The sequence below is a fragment of the Myotis lucifugus genome, unplaced genomic scaffold (genome assembly GCF_000147115.1).
Source record: "Myotis lucifugus unplaced genomic scaffold, Myoluc2.0 scaffold_202, whole genome shotgun sequence".
NCBI classification, from domain to species: Eukaryota; Metazoa; Chordata; class Mammalia; order Chiroptera; family Vespertilionidae; genus Myotis; species Myotis lucifugus.
Genome location: NW_005871250.1, coordinates 845587 through 857775, shown reverse-complemented (window position 1 = coordinate 857775; position 12189 = coordinate 845587). Strand labels below are relative to the sequence as shown.

Sequence of the window (12189 nt, the reverse complement as noted above, 5' to 3'; positions counted from 1 at the left end):
ACTATAAAAAGAAACAACAGTCTTAATTTTAATTGTGATTAGGCTATCCACTCATACACACACCCCTATGTTCAGTTTTCCCCTTATGGACATGAATTTTTCAATAAAAATCAAATCAAGTGAGGTGATAAATTATCACATGCTAGAAGATGATATCATTTATATGAAATTTCCAGAATAGTACATCTATAGAGACAGAAAGTATGTTTGTGGTTGCCCAGGGCTGGAATAGGTGAGGAAGGCAGGAGGTAGTATATCTTAAAGATATGGGATTTCTTTCTGAGATGATAAAATTATTCTAAAATGAACTGTGGTGATGGTTGCACATATTTGTGAACATACAAAAAACCACCTATTAGTTTGCTAGGGCTGCCATACCAAGATACCACAGACTGGATACTTAGAAATTTCTTATCTCATGGTCTGGAGGCTAGAAGTCTATAATCTGACATCAGGGAGGGGTTTCTCCAAAGCCTCTGTCCTTGGCCTTTGATGGCTGCCCTCCTGCTGCTTTGTCCTCACATGGCCGTCCTTCTGTGCACACGCACCTCTGGGGTCTCTTCCTCTTTTTATAAGGACACCAGTCGCATGGGATTAAGGTCCCACCTAAAGGGTTTATTTTTACTCGTCACCTCCAAGTATAGTTACATTCTGAGGTATTGGGAGCTGGCACTTTGACAAATGAAGTTGGGGGTGGAGGGACACAACCCAGCTTGTAACAGAATCAAATTCTACACCTTCAAAGGATGAATTGTGTGATCTGCGAATTTCATCCTAATAAAGCTGTGTTCAAAACAGTATAAGAATGCTCTCTTAAAACGATAAAAGAAATATTTAATTAAAGCCAAAATTTAACTTCAGTCATTCTCCTTAAAAACAAAATTCTGGTATTACAGAGCATTTGGTATGAAGGACATATGGATGACAGATGAGATTAGAGAAGGGAAGGGCAGCTATAAACTCTTGGAGAAAAAGAAAACTAGGTAAGAAAGGAGATGACCTCAGCATGCTACTACATTTGGCCCCGCAGTGTGTCAGATTAAGTCATCATATTGATGCACTCAGCTTTCCAATTTATTGAGCAGCTACTATGTGCTAAGCACTCTCCTAGGTGTGACATACAATAGTACACAAAATGAAGGCCCCTGGGGTCATGGAGCTCCTGGTCTAGCTAGAGCAGGGATACAAACAATAAAATGCTATATAACCAGTAAGTGATTTCAATATGACTGAAAAAAATTAAAAGGTTGACCAGAATGAGGGGACCTAAAAATGCTGAGGGGAGGCAAGAGGGGCAGGTTGAGAGGAGGGTAAGAATGTTGGCCATACAAATATTAGGGGCCCCAATAGAGACCCTAAGGTAAGAGTATGTCTGACAAGTAGCAAGAAAACAATCATTGCTGGAAAGATGTGGGCAAAGGAAAGGGTAGGAAAAGCCTAGATCAGAAGGTGATGAGAGCCAGCTGATGCAGGCCTTAGGGTATTTTAGGGATTTGGGCTTTTACCCTGAGTAACAGTAAAGTTGGAAGCAGGGAAGTGACAAGACTGTCCTTGCATTTTAGAAGGAGCCCATTGGTGGCTGTGCTGAGACTAGAATGTAGGGCAGAAAGGTTAGAAACAGGGGGCTATTACATGCACAAGTAACGAAGAGTGGATATAGATTTTTTTTTAAATATGGCATATACTGTACACGTGGCGAGGATGAGGGCATAAAGCAGAGCAGGTATGAGAGTTAAATCATCATCTTCCATAACAAGGAGTCAAGTAAGCAATATCTAAAATTACTACAGAAGAAGTAAAAGCATAGCATTGAAAATTACATGAATTAGCCCCCGCTAGTGTGTTTCAATGGTTCAGCATCAACCCATGAACCGGGAGGTCACAGTTCAATTCCCGGTCAGGGTTGCAGGCTGGATCCCCAGTGTGGGGGCATGCAGGAGGCAGCCGATCAATGATTCTCTCTCATCATTGATGTTTCTCTCTCTCTCCCCCTCTCCCCCCCTCTGTGAAATCAATAAAAGTATATTTATGAAAAGATAAAATTACATTAATTAAAATAAGAGATAGCTAAAAATAGTTGGAAAAGATTGCCACCAGAGAGAGAAACTGGGGGAGAGGGACAAGGAACAGCTGTTTCTTAGGGGCCTTCCACCTCATGTTTTTAACCACATGAACGTATCACTTACATTTTTAGAGAGGACCAGATCAAGTTTTCCATTGAACTTCATAATTGATGTTGGGTCGGGGATTTGGGCAATTGCAATAAATTACAAAGGAAGAAGTCTAACTGTTGGGAAAGTATATGTAAAATATCATTATTTGCAGATGGCAGAATGCCTAGTTAAAACAAAAGTCAACTAAAATATTTCAGTAAAGGGATCAGATAAAGAGGCATTTTTTAACTTGCTGGCTCATATACTGTCATGTTTAATAAATGTTTCTCTTAAGTAGACAAGAATTTTTTCACTACTAGAAGTTCAGTGCTAAATTCAGCATTCAACTATAGTTAATGATTAATATCTGAGAAACTTGCTCTTTTTAATTCTTAAAAGCTAAATAACCACCCAGTTTTATTTGTGGCTTAATACTACTTACTGCTTTAAGTTCATTTTGGAAGAAAAAAGAAAACATTGTATCCTTTCCCCCTGGATATTTTTTTGTTTAGAAGCAATTGCTGAGCAGATGAATAAGCAGTTCAAGTCCATGCCATGCTCCGGTCCAAAGTCAAGGGCAGGTCACGACAGATGGCTTTTCATATTCACTTCCCATACTCTGGGAAGGGGAGTAGAAAGTGGTTTCCACCTGAGTTCAAGTCAACAAGTCATACATTCACATATCCACTCATCCACCATTGATTCATCCATCATTCAAATCCTTCCTGAGCAAAGTAAGCCCAGCATCAAGAATCAGGGAGAAAGCCCAGCCATCCGTGGGCTCATGTAAACCAGGCATTTAAAGGACAATGACAGCACAGTGCAGGCAGGACGCAGAGAGAGGTGTGCCCAGAATCAGAGTCAGCAGGGGTGGAAAGTGTTGGGAAGAGGGAGTGACAGCGAGGCCGGAAAGGAAGTGGGTTTCGTTGGTTGATTAAAAGTGATCGAACACTTGAGCACCTGAAAAGGAGGGACACGGTAAAGTGACAGAGAAAGAGTGTTGTTCAATGGTCCTAACCTCAAAGGCCCATGGGAGCCAGGCGGGTGATATGAGTGTGCAGCAGGGGCTCGGTGCGGGGAAGACAAGAGAGAGTAGTGCAGACTGTGGCAAACCGTGGAGACCATGCTCCACTCAAGGGAACAACCCCTCCACAGCTCCAGTGATTGACACTAAGCAGGACCTAGGCTCCCGTATCTTTTAAAATTCCAACAAAAATCCAGATTTGTGTTGGGGTGTGTGTATATGAAATTGTTAGTGAATTAAAATGCCTTAACATTATGATAATAAAATCTGCCCCCCCCAAAAAAATGTGGCTGATTTCAAGCTAAGAGCTGTTTGTTTGCTACCCCTGGCATAGTGGTTGAATTTTTCTGATCTATATTTCCTAAAATAAATACTTAAGCTATCCCAAGCCCCAGTTTCTGCATCTACAATAACAGTATTTAATCTAATTTATTTAAATTATAGGATTTTGGCAAGAACTAAATGAGGGAATGATGGTACAGCTGTAACCCCTTTAAAATGCTGCTTTGTTATCAAGTTGTATTTGATATCATTTTATTAAGCTATGCTGCATATACATAGAAATGATTGCAACACATTACATAGAATGAATCATTACAATACACTCTGTACTCACATGCGTGTTCTCCACCAATGGAAGCTCCAGAACCAGCTGTGTGGAAGCGATGCATCAAGGTGTGTAGTTTGCCCTGCTGTTAATTTCCTTCCTGCCATTTATTTTGCATTCTGGCAACCAGTGCTGACCCGTAATAGCTGATCAAGATCGGGCAGGTGACAGCGCTGGATCCCCCTAAGGGTGACAAAGGAAAGGTGTCTATCTCCAGGCTGAAGTGCAAGTGCTCCAGGAGGCTTCCAGGAAGTGGCTGCAGCCCAGAGGATGTAGATGAACTGGAAGCGGGTTGCTGACCTGGGGAGGTACAAAGGACATCCCCGCAGCCCAGGAGCATCAACCAGAAATTGAATTAAGGGAAATTGTAATTAAGGACATAGGATGGTCTCAAGGAATTTGAAAAGAATGGAACAGCAATAGCCAATGAGTGATGTATGCAAGCATATCGAAGGAGTATGCCCCACAGACCTTAATTTACCCAGCAATCCCATTTCCAGAAATTCCCACTTTGAGCTAAATAGAGTTAATGCTAAGTGTTTCTGTATAGATGCTGGCCCCAAAATATCAGCTTTTATTGTTACTTGCTTGATATAGTTAGATTGTAAGATACATATTAGAAGGTGATAAAATGTGAGGCTGAAAAGGTGGATGACCAGAGATCAGATCACAAAAGGTTGTAGAGGTTATGCAAGGGAGTTGATAATTTCTCCAGAGTAGGGGACACACAGAAGGATATCAAGCAGCGTCTTTATCCCCTATGTTAAATGTGGCATACAACCTTTAGTTACTACTTTCACTCAACTATAGAAAAATTGGCAAGAAGCTGAAATACATTTAGTGGATGTTTTTAGTTCTCTCCAGTGTGACAACGCATCTACCGAATGCAATCTTTAGAATCTGCCTTTAATGAACAGCATATGTCGCAGGGGAGACATGAAATTTAGGTTCTATATGCTCTCCTTAAGCAATGACACTGAACTTTGCCTACTGTGGCTGCTCTAAGACAACATCAGCAGAAGACAAGGACAAAGAGATATCAGAAGAATGTCATCTCCACACACTTGAGCCACAAGCTAGTTAACAGACACCAGAAGGGACTCAAAGGGTGTATTAGTTCTGCTTCCTGCCCTCTGAGAACAACAGTTGATGGAGGCAAGACAGGGCAAGAAGTGGGTGGTGGCAGAGAAGGAAGCTGCATTTTGCTGATGGAAATAGCTTCCAATAAGGTCAAACCCACAAATACTAAATGGTTAGTCCCAAAAAGATGATTTCTAACCCTCGCTATGATAAAGGTCTCAGCATTCTTGCTTCAGTCTCTCTCCTTATTTCTGGATATAGTACAAAATGAGTTGAGAACAAATGCCTTTGCGAGATGTTCTCCCTGGCAGTTTCTAAATGTCCTCACCCCAGAACCACAAAGGGCACAGGAGGAAATGAACATTGACTGAGCTCCTGCTAACCTGCTATTGGCTGGGTATCTGCCTTACATTGAACTTGGAAATTGTCCAGTCTCTTCCCTACACTTCCCCCTCTCCACAGCCATCTGTCATTATCTCTCTAAAGCAGAAAGATTTTGAAGATAGCCAATGGCCAGATCGTTGCACAATGAGTATCTTTTGTTGTTATTGTTGTTGCCCCACGTCTAGAATCCTGTAAGTGGCCTCCTGCATCCCCTGTTGGGATGCATTCCAATTGATATCTAACAAATTAAGCAACTCACTTTAAAAACGCACTGCTGAATCCACTGGAGGGGACATAGGTCCAACTGGAAGATCAAGATATTGGACAGGGCTCCTGCACAGAGAGCGCCAGAACAGCATGTTCTGTCCCTTTCACTCCAGAGAAGTTGCAGGTGAGCCTCCTGGAAGGCAGCTGGAAAGTGAGGACAATGTGCAACTTATTAAAATTGTTGAGAAGGCTTTTCCCTCTGCATCTATTGTCGATGGGTCATGGCTGGGTACCAGGTGGCAGATAAGGATTCTCTAATATTCTTTCATATAAAATAGTCTCCGTGTTCTCGTAAGTCACAAAGGTCCTCAGAGGCTATGACCACTGGAGGGGGTTGTTTTGACAACCTAACACACAATATAAATATGAGTGAGGTGATTATTTAAGACATTGCTAGAAATGCTGTAAGCTAGAAGCCGAGAATGGCCTACTTTTTTAATCCATCATTCCTTCTTCCTTAATAAACCTGATCCTATTAGAGGCATCAATGTGCCCTGTTGCCAAACGACTTTTTCAAGCCTCACCTTGAGATAGGGGTAAGGTAACTAGGTTCTGGGTAAGGCTATGAGGAGGGGTACTAACTTAGTTAGGAGCTTCCTTTGCTTTTTTCCCCTTCCTCTTTCTTCCTGCCTGGAATATTAACTTGATATATGGAGCCACAGTGGCCATGTTGCACCTTGAAGATAGAAGTCACATGTCAATGATGACAGAAATAAGGGATAGATTTTAAAAAGATTCCCAGGTGATTCTAATGTGCAGCCAAGGTTGAGAACCACTGTTCTAGGTGGTAAAATAAGAAAAGCAGGGCCAAAAAAATTTCAATCAAGATGTGAAAAAAAATTAAAAAGAACATAACATTTAAATTCTATCGTTTTCAGGGCACACTGAATTATCTGTGGGGAGGAACTTACTAGGTAAGATGTGCCAAGTGGCTAGTGGAGAGGAATTTCTTATAAGAGAAAGCGGTAAGAGTCCAGCAGATTTAACCTGTGGCTTGCAAACACTTTGCCCTTTATGGAGATTACAAACCTGCATTATTTATCACCATTGAGTTTGCCTACCATATAGGAGAATCGACTGATCCTTGGAAAGTGTTTCTCTTGTGGGACCTGGGAGACCTCTGAATCCATTTCATGAAAAATGAAAGGAGACAGCATAACAAGTTCAAGTTCATTTATGTCAACATCAATGCCAGTTTCTCCAGAAGAGGCAGGAAAAAGACCAGCAGAGAGGAAGGTAATAAAAAGCTCTTGGCTCTGCTTTCCTAATTACCCCTAATCCAATAAAGAGCTGGGCCTCTTACAAATGCTAATTAAGTAAGCCCCCTACCAGTCAAGTGATAAATCCAGGAAGAGCCCTCCCTGGTAAAAGTATAGACAGTGACAGAGCAGGGCAGGCTGGAAATAGACATCTGAGTACGAAGTCAGTGTTTGAAGTCCTAGAGGGTCACTGGGCAGGGAAAAGCACGACCAGGCCTGTGAAAACAAGGAGAATCCTGTATGGAGTTGGGAAACTAGAAATCGGCGGGTGTGAAACCAGTGCCGATCTCTTTTCACTACCCCCCATCCAGTTTTCAGCTTCTACCTCGCAGTGGAATAAGCAGATTGCACCCTAATGCCAGAATTCTTGACCTCCCGGAGCTCTTCCAAATTCCACCTGTGGCCTCTTTCAACCACCAGTAAGTAGCACACCCACTTGCCAGAAAGTCTCACCTCTTGGTGCTGTCCTGTTTTCATGCTTCCCAAATTGTGTTCTGCTGAATCAGCCGTGATGCTCTGGGTCGTGAATAAAAGAAAATTCAACTCAAAGTAGCTTAAAAGGCAAAGGGAATGTCTCATTTCTGGTTCCCTCACTGCAAAGTTCAAAGGTCTGTCAACTTCAGGCATTGATTTAAGATTAGGGCTCTGGTTCCATTTCTCTGCAGTTTTCTTGGTGTTATTCTTATCTGTTTGTTTTGTGCTCTGACCGGTTTCTATCATACAGTAACAAAATGCTACATCAGTTCCTGGTGACACCACCATCTATCACAGCATCCAAAGAAAGAGAGTGCCTCTTCTGCCAGATGAATGAAAAATGCCTTGAGCTTCACCTGTAACAGACAAAACGAGGTTAGGCACACACTCTTGCAAAATGTTCACTCAGACCCAAGAAATGGTGTATGAATCAGCCTATGCTAAGCTGTGCTGGGGTGACAAATGACCCTAAAAACCCCAGTGGTTTGCAAAGCAACAACGTTTTATTTTTCGTTCAACTTGCACATAGTCTGTTAGAAAACAAGTGAGGCTTCATCCATGTCCCCTTCATTCTGGGAGTAAGACCAAAGGAGCACACGTTTCTAGGGCATGTTAATCTGTGGCGAGGGAAAAGGATGATGGCAGAACCACATGGTGGCTCTTAAAATTTCCACTTGGAAGTGGCCCATGTCATTTCCACCCACATGTTGAAGGGCAAAGAAAGTCATTGCCTCAGCCTGTTGCCAGCAGGATGGGAAGTAAAATCCTTCTGTAGGAGAGTCCAGATGGAATGAGCTTGATATAGTTTGAACATAATCTACTACTGCAAATGCTGTATGATGATTGATTTAAATTGAGATGCTCATCTCTGACCCAATTATTAGGCAAGGTAATGGATAGGATTGAACTTTTGGGTTTATATCAATCAAATCTTACTCCTTGAGGTCGGTGTAGCCATGGCGGCTCGTGTCCTTTCCACCTGTGTCCACTGCCTACCTGCGGCCTTGGTGTCGCTGCCCCAGCTTCCCACGCTGGCCACAGCCCGGCCGCTCAGCACCACCCTGCGCCCCATGGGAACCCAGTGAGGCCCAGGGCTCCCAGCTCCGCGCTGGAGCAGGAAGCAGGCAGTTACACAGCTGGGCCACCACTATAGTGATGCGCCCTCTGATGTTAGAGGGGATCAAGGATGGTGTTCTTTATGTCTTGACACTATGACAGGATTGGCCCAGAGCTGCTCTCAGTAAGTTCCCATTTTATGAAAGACCTGGGCTTCCAGCCGTGGGCAAACTACGGCCCGAGGGCCGGATCCAGCCCGTTTGAAATGAATAAAACTAAAAAAAAAAAAAAAAAAGACCGTACCCTTTTATGTAATGATGTTTACTTTGAATTTATATTAGTTCACACAAACACTCCATCCATGCTTTTGTTCCGGCCCTCTGGTCCAGTTTAAGAACCCATTGTGGCCCTCGAGTCAAAAAGTTTGCCTACCTCTGGCTTAGACAGTTTGGACCAAGTGGAGATTATCATGGCTCTGGAGGACAAACTTGGGTTTGAAATTCCTGATATAGATGCGGAGAAATTGCCCACAAGAAATTGTAGATTACATTGCAGATAATAAGGTTATGTATGAATAGAGTATGAGACCCTTTTCTTCACCAAGAGGAGACGCAAAGATACAGGCGAGTGTCTGGCCACCAGAACGTGTTTTGGCATCATTGCTGACATCAACAGAGCAATTCTGTTTAAACTTGTATTTAAATTGTCTAAGTGTTTGTGCCCTTTGAAAATAAATCTATAAAACAACAACAGCAACAACAACAACAAAACATAACAAAAGCCTACTCCTCTAAGTGGGAATGGAATCAACCACATTTAGACCACATGGTCTACGTCACCTACCGATAGACAGGACAGTGTGGGTCCTCATTTACAGATGAGAAAACGGAAGCTTACCTCTTTCAGATCATAGAGCCAGAATTCAAAGCCAAGTCATCTAAATTGATATTCCATGTTTTCCATTGTACTAATGACTTTGAATTTGGTACTGCTCTATCCAACATTCACTTGACTAACAAACTTAGCTACTAACATGCGCAGAAGTCATATTGGAAATTCACTATTTTTATAAAATAATTCATAGGTGTAAAATCTGAAAAGTCTTATAATTTGGAGACAAAGTCATAAAAGGGCACATTTCATCTAGGAAACATGCAGCCTCAACAACGCATTCAGAAATACAGTGCACCACCTTCCAAGAGATCAGCTTGACAATATCTAGCAAAAGCCTTAAAATATTCACATTGATTGGCCCAGCGATTCCACATGTAGAAAACTTACCTTCTGAAAATAACCACGGGTGAGTGGAAATGTCAATAAAAATAAACAAGGACCCTCACTGCAGCAAAATTTCTAACCTAAAAATCCTAAATATTCAACACAATGGGATTCGTTAAGTGAACAGGGATGATGCACTGATCATACTACTATACAGCTATTTAAAAAGTCTCATGCCTAAGTATTTAATTGCACAGATTTTTAAGTTGTTTATCAAAAGTAAATTATCAGATGCTATGCACAATATGTTTCTATATATATATATGGAACTATAGAAGATTTGGGTGTTTTCTTTATGTTTACATTCAAATTTTCTACATCAAATGCGTATGGCTCGTACACTAAGAAGTAAACAATGCAATTTTCTTTTTTACTGAGTCACCCTCCAAAACTAAAGCAAAGGGAAGCCCCGTGAAGCAGATGAGATTACCATCTGCAGAAGTAATCATAAGCTCTAAGAATGTGTTGCTGATTAGTCGAGGGTGTCTCTTGTGTATGACAGAGGAGGTTAAAATATAAATCAAGCAAGATAACCCATGACATGTGGTTCTGTGACAGCCCAAGAAAATGAGAAATTTATGATTAAGAATGGTCAGTATGACTCTAGGACTGCCCACTGGGGAGGGTGGACATTTCAATTACCCTCATCAGAGAATGAGGCAGAATTTTACCCAGAGAGAAGATGACAATTCATCCAAATGTTCCAGCTTAGCGCTTAAAAATGTCAGCTTCCTTTCATTTTAATCCTTTACTGACCCAGCTCTCATTTTCTCTTTCATCAGGAAGCAATGCCCCATGTCAATGACACACGTTACTTTTCCTGATTGGATGAACTCCCATTGCAGGAGGCTTTTGGTATGAATTCTGGTCTATATTGCCAGTGCCATTGTGATTGCCAAGGTCATTTCAACCCAGGGTGAGTTAATCCCATTAAATGGCTTCTTTATTTTTAGTAACATTTCCATTTCTTTCTCTACCTGCAAAATTCCTCATGCAATCAGATGTTTCAGCCAATGTTTCAAAATTTTATCCTTGAGTTCCTTAAAACTTATGTGTAGGTGTCGCGTCTGCCCAGCAATTTATTAGAAAAATCAGAAGTGTGCTTCCTCCATAATCTGACCAGGCTCCCACCTCTATCGCAGGATCATTCTCCTTTAGGATAATCACAGTTCCAGAGCACAGCATTTGTATGTACATCATTGTGCCTCTGCTCAGACCCTCCGTTAAGTCCGGAACCCTTCCATACCATACGTGACAGAGAGAAGCACTGAGATTGTGCTGGGTGCCAGCACATACTTGTCAAGAATGTTTTTAAAGGAAAAATGGAGTGAAGGAAGTCTGTGTCTCCAGATATCTATCTCTTCATTGTTGAGCTTCAGAGAAAATTCTGGCCCCAGACCATTCCTGGTGTATCTGTCACATATATTCCTTTTCTACAATACAGACTCAGTTTTGAAATGGTAATACACTTCTGGAGTTCATCAAAGGGTAATAAAGTCTTTCAGTTGAAAATATCACAAACCATTTGAACTGGGATCAGGAAGACAGGAAATGTAGGGCTGGAAGGGTCAACAAAGAGGAGTGTCCCAGGCTAGGTGAGGCGCTGGTCCCCCAGAGGTGGGCTTAGAGCTAGCTGAACCAGCCCCAGCAGGCTCAGGTCTCAAAGCTGCTGATGCAGAGAGTTGGGCCCTATAGCAAGAGTCTATGCACAGGGAATATTCTACATCATGTGAAAGGTGGCATCAGAGCCCCAAGCAGGTCTGTTACATGTGAAGCAGGACTCTAGTAGGCTAAAAGGAACCAAAGGAAGGAGAAATCAGGCAGGTGGAGAGATTGGAACTCATGCAGGGCTCTGGAGCTGGCGGGAACACAGTAATAAGCTCATAAAAACACAAGTTTTTCTCCAGATTGTGTGAGAGATGGCTGGGAAAGGATAAATATAACAAGGGAAAGGGCCTGGGGGACTTTCGGGCAGGAGGGGAGGAGACTGCTGGGCACAAGTAGCCCACCCTCAGCGTTCAAGATGGCGGCGAACGTTTCAACTGTGCCCTTTGAGGACCCCAGAAGGTCCTGCGTGTCCTTGGCAGATCACAGCCTTGATGACGCTGTAATCAACTCTAAGTTGCACAAAAGCAAGAGCTACTCCTGGGAGCTAAATGAGATCGCGAGGCAGTGACTGGGACTCTACCCTCAGAAAGCCTGGGTTATAATCCGAGCTCTGCCCTTGCTGCCTCCAGGACCTGGGGACATGGTTTTCAATGAGTTATTTATTCCATTTGCTTTATCTAAGAGAGAGAAATAAAAAGTACTTAGCACATACAGTTGTAAGGGCTAGGATAAGGTAATCCATGAAAAACACAGAGAACAGTGCTTGGCACATAATAAATGCTCAGTAAATGTACTGTGGAGTAGTAGTGGCGATATTAGGAGTAAAAGGTAATGTATATAAAGATATGATGCAAAGTCTGGCACATAGTAGGCCCTCAGTTTGGGATAGCTATTATTACTCTGGCTTTCCCTGCCTTTTAGGACCAACTCAAAACTGTGTCCACCCCCGACCCCTGCCCCAGTTCTAACCCCTCACTGTAACAGGAACACCCTCCTCTT

General features: G+C 42.4%; 1 pseudogene; it reads left to right on the top strand.

Moving 5' to 3' along the window:
• The first annotated feature begins 8204 nt into the window (after positions 1-8204).
• LOC111827688 lies at positions 8205-8882 on the top strand (annotated as a pseudogene).
• The last annotated feature ends 3307 nt before the right edge of the window (positions 8883-12189 follow it).